The sequence below is a fragment of the Belonocnema kinseyi genome, chromosome 4 (assembly GCF_010883055.1).
Source record: "Belonocnema kinseyi isolate 2016_QV_RU_SX_M_011 chromosome 4, B_treatae_v1, whole genome shotgun sequence".
Taxonomy (NCBI): Eukaryota; Metazoa; Arthropoda; class Insecta; order Hymenoptera; family Cynipidae; genus Belonocnema; species Belonocnema kinseyi.
In genome coordinates, this window is record NC_046660.1 from 19,689,612 (window position 1) to 19,701,058 (window position 11,447).

Sequence of the window (11,447 nt, forward strand, 5' to 3'; positions counted from 1 at the left end):
AATTCAAGGGACGAGAAGTATAAGAAAAATTTTGTCTAGAAGATAAAAAATGAAATTAGAAAAATCGGCATTTTTTTCGATGTTTGCATTAAAATAAAAATTGAATAAACAAAAAAATAAAAAATCTACTCTCACAATTTTCTGAAAAATTTAGTTCTGAATTTTTCAAAAAAAAAAATTCTAAAATCGGTGCATAATTGCGTTCTAAATGTCATTTTGAACCTCGTTTTCCGATTTCACCCCACTGTGCGCTGTGATCGAGCAGGTCAAAGCTCTGAAGTTATCACCTCTCACGCGCTCGATTAATGCTATTTGAATGATAATACTTTCCAGAAAACTTCATTATATCCTAATAAACATTTTTTTCACTGGAAGTTTGGACTTGGTCGAATTTCCCTCAAAAAACGAAGTGTTTGAAAATTGTCTAACATTATTTTGATTCTCCTTGCCCAAAAATGTCTAACTTTTTTATTTAACAAAATCAATAAATTTTCAATCGCACATTATCTTAAGAACACTTTAAAGAAGAAGTTTTTACTTTTTCATCTTAAAATATTGAGAACTTTTTCTTTCGGGCCGAGTTAAAGTGAAAATATTTAGTAAATTTTTCATGCTCAAAAAATTAATTTTTTTGATTTTTTACAGAATCGATAATAGATACACATTTTTTTCCAAGAGGAAAAAGATGCGCCATGAAATTTCCTAAAAAGTAATACGTTAAAAAGTTAAATCTTCAGAAACTAATTTTTAAGCCATCAGAGGCACTCAAGCGCTCTGAAGAGGCCAAGCAAATTTTATGCGGGGTTATAGAATGCGCAGTCTCAATTTTGCGTAAAAATTGCCGTAAATGACCAACTTCGAAAAATTAACTGCGTGAAAAAAAATAAAACGTGCGGTTCAACCAGCCGCACGACTTTTATACCGAAATTTTCTCATCAAATTGATAGTTTTTTTTACTAAAAATTAAAAATCGGAAATTTTCATTGAACCGAAATCAGTGACTTTTAAAACTAAACTCACGAAAACTCGGCTACTACTCGAGGAAATGATCTCTCTTTTTTTCTCGAAATAGAAAAACCCCTACCGATGCCAATTATGTATTAAAAATAGATTTTTTTCTGATATTTGTAAAATGAAATTGATTGAAACCCATCACCGTTAGAAATCCTTTCCTCAGATTTTGGCGGAAAAAATTCTGCTCGGAAGTTTCACGGATGGAAAACTTCCAATGGCAAAGTTGTTCATTGATGTTTAAGGAAAACTTTAACAAAATTTGAGCCAAATCCTTTTGTTCGTTTAAAGGCTGTGAGCGACTTTTTATTGCCGCGCGCAAACTCGAATCTGTTTGACCGGTACTCTCGTATCGACCAGAGTGGTCTAGAATAGGAATTTTCTGTTCAGAATCGTCCACAGGTCGTATTTCCTAGACGATATTAAAGTTCATTTTTTAGGTTCAGCATTAAATTTTTAAAAGAAGTTTGTTTTACGATTTTTAAATTTTCGTCACAGAGCAACAATATATACATAAATATGTTCTATAGCTCATTGTGAAGAAAAAAGTTGAGTTTCAATCATTCCAGCTGATATTGTATATATTGTTTTTCTGTAAAGAAATTTAAAAATCGCAACAAAAGTTCTCTTAAAAATTTAATGCTGAACATTTACAAAAAAAGAAGTTTAAAATCGGTTAAGAAATACGACCTGCGGACTATTCTGAACAAAAAATTTCTATTCTAGACTACCGTGGCCAGTAAGAGGGTGCCGGTCAAATGGATTCGAGTGTGCGCGCGGCAATAAAAAATCGCTCGTATCTTTTAAACAAAGAGAAGGATTTGGCTCAAATTTTGTCAAAAGTTTTCCTTAAACATCAAGGAAAAACTTTACCTCTGGAAGTTTTCCGTCCGCGAAACTTCCCTGCAGACTTTTTCCCATCAAAGTCTGAGGAAACGATTCCTGACGTTCATGGGTTTCAATAAATTTCATTTTGCAAATATCAGAAAAAAATCTATTTTTAAAACATAATTGGCATCGGCAGAGGTTTTCCTATTTCGGGAGAAAAGAAACGAGATCATTTCCTTGAGCAGAAGCGGAGTTTTAGTTTCAAAAGTCATTGATTTCGGTACAATAAAAATTTTCGGTTTTTAATTTTTATTAATCTTAAGATATTTAAACATTTTTCTTTCAGACCCAGTTGAAGTGAAAATATGCAGTAATTTTTTTATTTTTTATTTATCTTATTTAATCTTCTTCAATCTCTGTGAATCTAAATTCCTGTTTTTTTAAAACGTAGACTTGATGTTAATAAATTCCCCAATTTTTCGATGGATTCTAGAATTTCAAGGGATTAAAACTGATAAGAGTACTCAATCAAAGAAGATAGAAAAAGAGAGAAATAAAGTTTTTAATTTAGAATAAAGAGATATAATGAAGTAATGAAAAAGATTAGTGTCTTCGGTTACTAAAGATGGAGAAAAATATTAAAAGAGATTAAATTTTTTATTCATAGGTAAATTAAAGGGTAAAAAAGATAAGAATCCTCGTTCACGAAAGGTAAACTAAGAGATAAAAAATTATTCAGATTAGGGACAGAAAAAAATTGTTTTTTAGGTGTGCAAAGTGATCCTTTGACACAGAATAGTTTGACCTTTTTTTTATCCTTATTTATTACCACTATTTATTTTTGTTCTGACAAGTTATATATTTAGTAAAAAATGATCAAAAATACTCCTCAAAACCTGTGAATGAATTGTAAGTAATTCAATAATAACCTATATATTTAATTTTTCAATAAAAATGAGTGAATATGCAGTAAGATTTAATATTAAATATTAGAAGTAAAAATAAGGCTAATATTATGTATTTACTTTTTTAAATAAATTAAGTAAATTAACCTTTTTGTTCAAAAATTTTTTTTTTTAATTAAAAATACAACTATTTTGAAGAACACTCGTCTTTGTAAATTTAAAATTCAACAGTTTGGCTGAAATTTTTTTTCTTTCTTGAATAAAAATTTTTTTTTATTGTTATTTAAACTAATTAATTCAACTGCTTTTAATTTGTAATTAAAATATTTTTGGTTGAAATATCAACTATTATTTTTCATTAAAAAAATAATTTTTTTAATCAAGCAGTTGCATTTTTACTCAAAAATATCAAATTTATTTTCTAAAAAGATAAATTTTTATAAAAATACTTCAATATTTAACTATGAAATTGCATTTTTAAACAAAAATATAAATTTTAAACTGGAAATATGATTTTTCTATGTAAAATAAAAGAATTTTCTACCAAATATTTCAATTTTCATAAAAATATTCAAATTTTTTACCAGATGTTTGTATTTTCAACCATAAATTTGATTTTTGAACTGGAAAATAAGATTTTTCAAAATAGTTAAATTTCTACCGAATAGTTGAAACTTTGTGGAAATTGTTTGATTGGCAACCAAATAAGATTTTTACTAAAAAAAGAAAAAAATATTTCTTTTTACCAAACAGTTGCATTTTTGCTAAAAAATATGAAATTTATAATTAAAAAAAATAATTTTCGTACCAAAAAGACGAATTTTCATAAAAATAGTTTAAAAATTAATCAAAACGATTTTTCAGTCAATGAAATTGTCCACCAAATAATAAACTTTTTAACCAAAAAATAATTTAAATTGTTTGAAAACTTTTTTCAATTTATGTACTAATTTTGATTCGGATGAATTATATATCAAAATTTACAAACAGACAGTTAAATTTGCAAGTAAATCGTTAATAATAATCTTATTAATATTTATTATATTTATTAATAATCTAAAATATGTTATGTTAATGCATACTTAATAATTTAATTAAAAATTTAATTTATGAGTTACTATTAAATTACTTACCTAAGCAGTTGGCAAAATTTAATGTTAGAATTGAAGGTTTCAATAAACTAATTGGAACAACTTTTTTAGAATAAATAAATAATTTAATGTCAAGCGTAGAGCTTATAAATAATATTTTTAATATTATTTAAATTAATTTAATAATATATTGTTATTTTGTTAAGAAAAATGTTAATATGTTGATATTAATTTTAGTTAAAAATATAGAAAAATAAATTTCTTATAATTTAGAACAATCCGTTCTTGCTTTTTAATGTATTCTATAATTTTAAGTTATTCGCAACATTTTATTTAAATAAAACCCATTGAATTTTCCTTGTCACAGTATTGGCTTATTTTGTGTCCCGCTTAAAATATACAAAAAAAAATTTTTCGTCCCACTAATGGGCGATCTGACTAGCTTAAAAAATATCCATTTATATTAATTAACTGTAAAACTGATGATTTATTTGATGTTCTAATTAATCAAATAATGTATGAGTCACTTACTATAACGGTTTTTAAGCCAAAAATTCTGATTCACCATTTCAAAATTCCCAGTGGGCACAAAATTTGGCGACGTATTTACGACATTGTTACGACATTTTTACGACATCTTTACGACATCTATACGACATCTTTACGACATCCTATGTCCATATCCAAATGTTTCAAATTTCATAAAAATTGTTTAATTTTTAATTAAATAGTTTCATTTCCAACCAAAATAATGAACTTTCAAACCTGAAATACAATTTCTCAACAAAAAAAATGGATTATTGTTCACCAAATAGTTAAAATTTCATTTTTAAAAAGTTTACTTTTCAATTATAAAAATAACTTTTCAACCAAAAATATAAATTTTCAAACCGAAAATATGAGTTTTCAGCAAAAAAGTAAACTTTCTGCGAAATTGCTCAAAATTCATAACAAATTCTTTAATTTTTAACCCTATAGTTATATTTTCAACAAACAATATCAATTTTCTACCCAAAAATAAGATTTTTTTAAAAGTTAATTTTTTTCCACATATTTAAAATTTCATTAAAATAGTTTGATTTACAACCAGAAACTTACATTTTCAACCAAAAATATGAATTTTCAAACCTAAAATATGATTTTTTAAATAATTTTCCACGGAATAATTAAAATTTATTAAAAATAATTAACAGCTTAACCATATATTTGCTTTTCAAACAAAAATATGAATTTTCAAGATAAAAATAAGGGGTTTCAAACAAAAGAGTTAATTTTCTATCAAATAATTAAATTTAAATAAAAAGATTGTAATGTTCAACCATATGGTTGCATTTTCAAACAAAAATATGAATTTTTAAACAAAAAATATGGTTTTTCTACATAAAAGTTCATTTTCTACCAGACAGTTAAATTTTCATGACAAATTTTTATTTGTAACCATATTGTTGCATCTTCAGCCAAAACCATGAATTTTTTAACCTAAAAATAAGATTTTGAAATTAAAAAAATAATTTTCCACCAAATAATTCAGATTTTATAAAAATTATTTAATTTCTAATCAAATAGTATTTGCATCTCCTAGCAAAATGTGACATTTGAACGGTTCAATTTTATTTGTAAAAAAAGTTATTTTTCTATTAAATATTTAAAATTAAAAAAAATTGTTCCCTGTTCAATATTATAAAATTGCATTTCCAAACAAAAATTAGAATTTTCTAACAAATTGTAATTTTTTCATAACAATATTCTAATGTTTAAACAGTTGGTGCATTTTCAACCAAATACATGCATTTTCAACAAAAATAAGATTTTTCAACAAAAAACTTAATTTTCCACCAAAAAGTTAACATTTCATAAAAATTGTTAAATTTTGAACCAAAAATATGATACTTCAACCTTTAAATATAATTTCTCAAAAAAACTTAATTTTCTACTAAATAGTCGAAATTTCATAAAAAATAGTTTACATTTCAACTGTGAAATTTCATTTTTAAAGACAAATATAAATTTTAAACCCGAGATATGATTCTTTAATAAAAAAGTTAATTTTCCACCAAATAGTAGTTATATTTTCAACCAAAAATAAGAAATTTTAACGGTTAAATGTTTATAAAAAAAAGTTATTTTTGTATTAGATAGCTAAATTCCATAGAAATAGTGTACTATTCAATTGTAAAATTGCATTCTCAACTAAAAATTTAATTTATTAAACAAAAATATTATTTTTCTACAAAAAAGTTACTTTTCTACCAAATAGTTATATTTTCATATTAATATTTTAATTTTTAACCAAATGGTTGCATTTTCAATCAAATACATGAATTTTTTAATCAAAATAAGATTTTTTAACAAAAAACTCAATTTTCCACCAAATAGTTAAAATTTCATAAAAATTGTTAAATTTTTAACCACATAGTTAAATCTTTATTCGAAAATATAAACCTTCGAATTTTAGATATAATTTGCCAAAAAAAGTTAATTTTCTACTAAATAGTTAAGATTTCATAAAAATATTTTACTTTTCAACTGTGAAATTGCATTTTTTAACAAAAATATAAATTTTAAACCGGAAATATGATTTTTCAATCAAAGTTAATTTTTCACCAAATAGTTAGAATTTAATAAAAATTGTTTAATTTTTATCCAAATGGAAGTTTCATTTTAAAAAAAAATGTTTTTACTGCTAGTTTACTGCTCAATTATAAAATTGCATTCTCAATCAAAAGATAAAAAATCTTCAAACAGAAATTTTATTTTGATACGAAAAACTACTGTTTTTTTCATAACAATATTTTAATGTTTAACAAAATGGTTTTATTTTCAAGCAAATACATAAATTTTTGAATCAAAATAAGATTATTCAACAAAAAAGTTCATTTCCTACCAAATAGTTAAATTTCATAAAAATTGTTACATTTTTAACCAAATAGATACACTTTTAACCAAAAATATAAGCCTTGAACCTTCAAATGTAATTTCTCAAAAAACGGTAATTTTCTACAAAATATTTCAAATTTCATAAAAATAGTTAACATTTCAAGTGTCAAATTTTATTTTTAAACAAAAACATCAATTTTAAACCAAAAATATGATTTTTCAATAAAAAAGTTAATTTTCGACCAAAAAGTTACAATTTCATAAAAATGGTTTAATTTTTAACTAAATAGTAGTTGTATTTTCAACCAAAAATATGAAATTTCAACGGTCACTTTTTTTAAAGTTATTTTTCTATTAAATAGTTAAAATTTAATAAAAATGTTAAATTTTCAACCAAATACTTCATTTTTTAACCGAAAATATGAACCTTCAACCTTTAAATATAATATATAAAAAAATGTTCATTTTCTACCAAACAGTTAAAATTTCATAAAAAAATAGCTTACATTTCAACTATGAAATTGCGTTTTTAATCGAAAATAATAATTTCAAATGAAAAATATGATTTTTCCATAAAAAAAAACATTTTACCAAATATTTAAATTTTCATACAAATATTCAAATTTTTTACCAAATGTTTGTATTTTTAACTACAAATTTGACTTTTGAACCGGAAAATAAAATTTGTCAAAAAAGTTAAATTTCTACCGAATAGTTAAAACTTCATTAAAATTATTTAATTTGCAAGCAAATAGTCATTTTTTAACGAAAAATATGAATTTTTAACAAAATACTCTAATTTTAAGACAGGAAATAGGAAATTTAAACTATTATGATGATTCGTCAACAACAACAAAAAACTAAACATTTTGAATAGCACTTCATCTTTTAACGAAGTAGTTTATTTTTTGACCTAAAACGATAACTTCTCAACGAAACGTATAATAGTTAATATTTGAATCTAAACAGATTTTTATTTAAAATTAAAAAACTGTATGATTCAGTCCAAAATGACGAATTTTCGTCAAAATATTTCTAATCCTCAAGCAAGATAGATTAATTTACAACCAAGAAATTGCATTTTTAACCAAAATGGTCAATAGACCAATCCACGTGTCTTGGAGACGCGAACAATGGTTTCAAATACAATAAACCTATGTTTCCAATTTACAACAACTATAGAACTTTCGTCAATAGGTCATTCGTTGTATCTCGAAGACGCGAACAAGAATTTCAGATACAGTACTCTAGTATTTCTAATATGAACAAAATTTTTCTCACTTCAACAAGATTAAAAATATATTTTTTAAATTCATAAATCGCTATAGAAGGTTCGTCAATAGGTCATTCGCGGTATCTCGAAGACGCGAACAAAAATTTCAGAAACATTACTGTAGTATTTCTAATATGAACAAAATTTTTCTCACTTCAACAAGATGAACAATATATTTTTTAAATTCATAAATCGCTATAGAAGGTTCGTCAATAGGTCATTCGCGGTATCTCGAAGACGCGAACAAAAATTTCAGAAACATTGCTGTAGTATTTCTAATATGAACAAAATTTTTCTCACTTCAACAAGATGAACAATATATATTTTAAAGTCATAAATCGCTATAGAAGGTTCTCCAATAGGTGATTCGTGGTATCTAGAAGACGCAAACAAAAATTTCAGATACAGTACTGTAGTATTTTTAATACGAACAAAATTTTTCTCACTTCAGCAAGATAAACAAGATATTTTTTAAATTCGTAAATCGCTATAGAAGGTTCGTTATGTAGGTCATTTGCTGTATCTCGAAGACGCGAACAAAAATGTTATCACTTCAACAAGATGAATAATATATTTTTTAAATTCATAAATCGCTATAGAAGGTTCTTCAATAGGTCATTCGCGTATCTCGAAGACGCGAACAAAAATGTCAGATACAGTACTGTAGTATTTCTAATATGAAGAAAAATTTTCTCACTTCAACAAGATGAACCATATAGTTTTTAAATTCATAAATCGCTATAGAAGGTTCATCAATAGATCATTCGCAGTATCTCGAAGAGGCGAACAAAAATGTCAGATACAGTACTGTATTTCTAATATGAACAAAATTTTGCTCACTTGAACAAAATGATCAATATATTTGTTTAATTCATAAATCGCTGTAGAAGGTTCGTCAATTGGTCATTCGCAGTATCTCGAAGACGCGAACAAAAATTTCAGAATCATTACTGTAGTATTTCTAATATGAACAAAATTTTTCTCACTTCAACAAGATGATCAATATATTTTTTTAAATTCATAAATCCCTATAGAAGGTTCGTCAATAGGTCATTCGCGGTATCTCGAAGACGCGAACAATAGAACAATCCACGCGTCTTGGAGACGCGACCAATGGTTTCAGATACAATAAACCTATGTTTCCAATTTACAACAAGTATAGAACTTTCGTCAATAGGTCATTCGTTGTATCTCGAAGACGCGAACAAGAATTTCAGATACAGTACTGTAGTATTTCTAATATGAACAAAATTTTGCTCACTTGAACAAGATGATCAATATATTTGTTTAATTCATAAATCGCTGTAGAAGGTTCGTCAATTGGTCATTCGCAGTATCTCGAAGACGCGAACAAAAATTTCAGAATCATTACTGTAGTATTTCTAATATGAACAAAATTTTTCTCACTTCAACAAGATGATCAATATATTTTTTTAAATTCATAAATCCCTATAGAAGGTTCGTCAATAGGTTATTCGCGGTATCTCGAAGATGCGAACAATAGAACAATCCACGCGTCTTGGAGACGCGAACAATGGTTTCAGATACAATAAACCTATGTTTCCAATTTACAACAACTATAGAACTTTCGTCAATAGGTCATTCGTTGTATCTCGAAGACGCGAACAAGAATTTCAGATACAGTACTGTAGTATTTCTAATATGAACAAAATTTTTCTCACTTCAACAAGATAAACAATATATTTTTTTAATTCATAAATCGCTATAGAAGGTTCGTCAATAGGTCATTCGCGGTATCTCGGAGACGCGAACAAAAATTTCAGAAACATTACTGTAGTATTTCTAATATGAACAAAATTTTTCTCACTTCAACAAGATGAACAATATATTTTTTAAATTCATAAATCGCTATAGAAGGTTCGTCAATAGGTCATTCGCGGTATCTCGAAGACGCGAACAAAAATTTCAGAAACATTGCTGTAGTATTTCTAATATGAACAAAATTTTTCTCACTTGAACAAGATGATCAATATATTTGTTTAATTCATAAATCGCTGTAGAAGCTTCGTCAATTGGTCATTTGCGGTATCTCGAAGACGCGAACAAAAATGTCAGATACAATACTGTATTTGTAATATGAACAAGATTGTTCTCATCTGAACAAGATGATCAATATATTTTTTTAAATTCATAAATCGCTATAGAAGGTTCGTCAATAAGTCATTCGCGGTATCTCGAAGACGCGAACAATAGACCAATCCACGCGTCTTGGAGACGCGAACAATGATTTCAAATACAACAATCTTATATTTACAATTTACAACAACAATAGAACATTCGTCAATAGGTCATTCGTTGTATCTCGAAGACGCGAACAAGAATTTCAGATACAGTACTGTAGTATTTCTAATATGAACAAAATTTTTCTCACTTCAACAAGATAAACAATATATTTTTTTAATTCATAATAATTTTAATAATTATAATTCCCCTACAAGCTGTTGAATTTCATTATAAAAAAACAATTGAATTACAAATATAATGAACTTGTTCCAGATGCTGAAGCAGTTGAAGGATTTTCTTGGAGATTTTTTAAAGAACTTTCCTGCAATTCTAGTAGCTAATCGACATTCGAAAATTTCTAAACGACCTCTCTACTTTTATTTATTTAATTATAGAGGTTTATTAAGTGCCTCCCATAATGCGACACATAAAAAATCGAATATTGGTGTAGACCACACAGATGAAACTTATTATGACTGATGTCATGGTAGATTTGTGGACATCACTTGCTTTTAATGGGTATTGATCCTATACGCTTACTCGTTTCAATAATAATATTTTTAATTGAATTATAATAATAAATTTCTTATCCAGCGTACCAGTTTCTGATGAATTATCTGGAAGCCCTGATATGTGGAAACCATACCAACCAGGAAGGAATATTCTGGAAATCGGCAATTTCTCAAATACGAAGACACAAATTGTGCATTTTATCTTTGAGAAGAGAATGAAGTTTTGGAAACGGAATTTTTCTTATTTATATTAAAAAATTAAAACATGATTAATATATTAGTTTTCAATTTATCAGATTTTTGCCGGTCAAGTTTTTCAATTTTCCTGGTCAACTAAAACTGAAATTGAAATAATTAAATTTTAGTTCAGACAAATTATTGTTTAATCTAACAAATGAATTGTCAACTAAAACTGTGGAATATTCAATTGAAATAATTTAAAACTTTCCACGCAGAAAAAAAAGTTACATTTTGAAAGAAAGTGATGAGTTGTCAACTTAAATTGTAAGTCTTTAACTGACATAGTGGATTTTAAAAAAGAAAGATATATTTTAAATTAAAAAATAAATCTTCCACTAGCTAAATTGAATTTTTGACCATAAAGATACATTTTCAAACGAGAAGATTAATTTTTCCAAAAAAAAAATTAATTTCCAACTAAGACTAGAAGCTCTTACGCGCGTGACCCACTAATTTACTTGTGATT

At 25.9% G+C, this 11,447-nt stretch overlaps 1 long non-coding RNA gene across 1 annotated transcript in view; it reads left to right on the forward strand.

Moving 5' to 3' along the window:
- Positions 1-10,999, forward strand: part of LOC117171713 — a 12,779-nt gene extending 1,780 nt beyond the window's left edge. The window contains exons 2-3 of the long non-coding RNA XR_004466914.1: positions 10,503-10,748; positions 10,824-10,999. This is a non-coding gene — a long non-coding RNA (uncharacterized LOC117171713). The remainder of the gene's footprint in view (positions 1-10,502; positions 10,749-10,823) is intronic.
- The last annotated feature ends 448 nt before the right edge of the window (positions 11,000-11,447 follow it).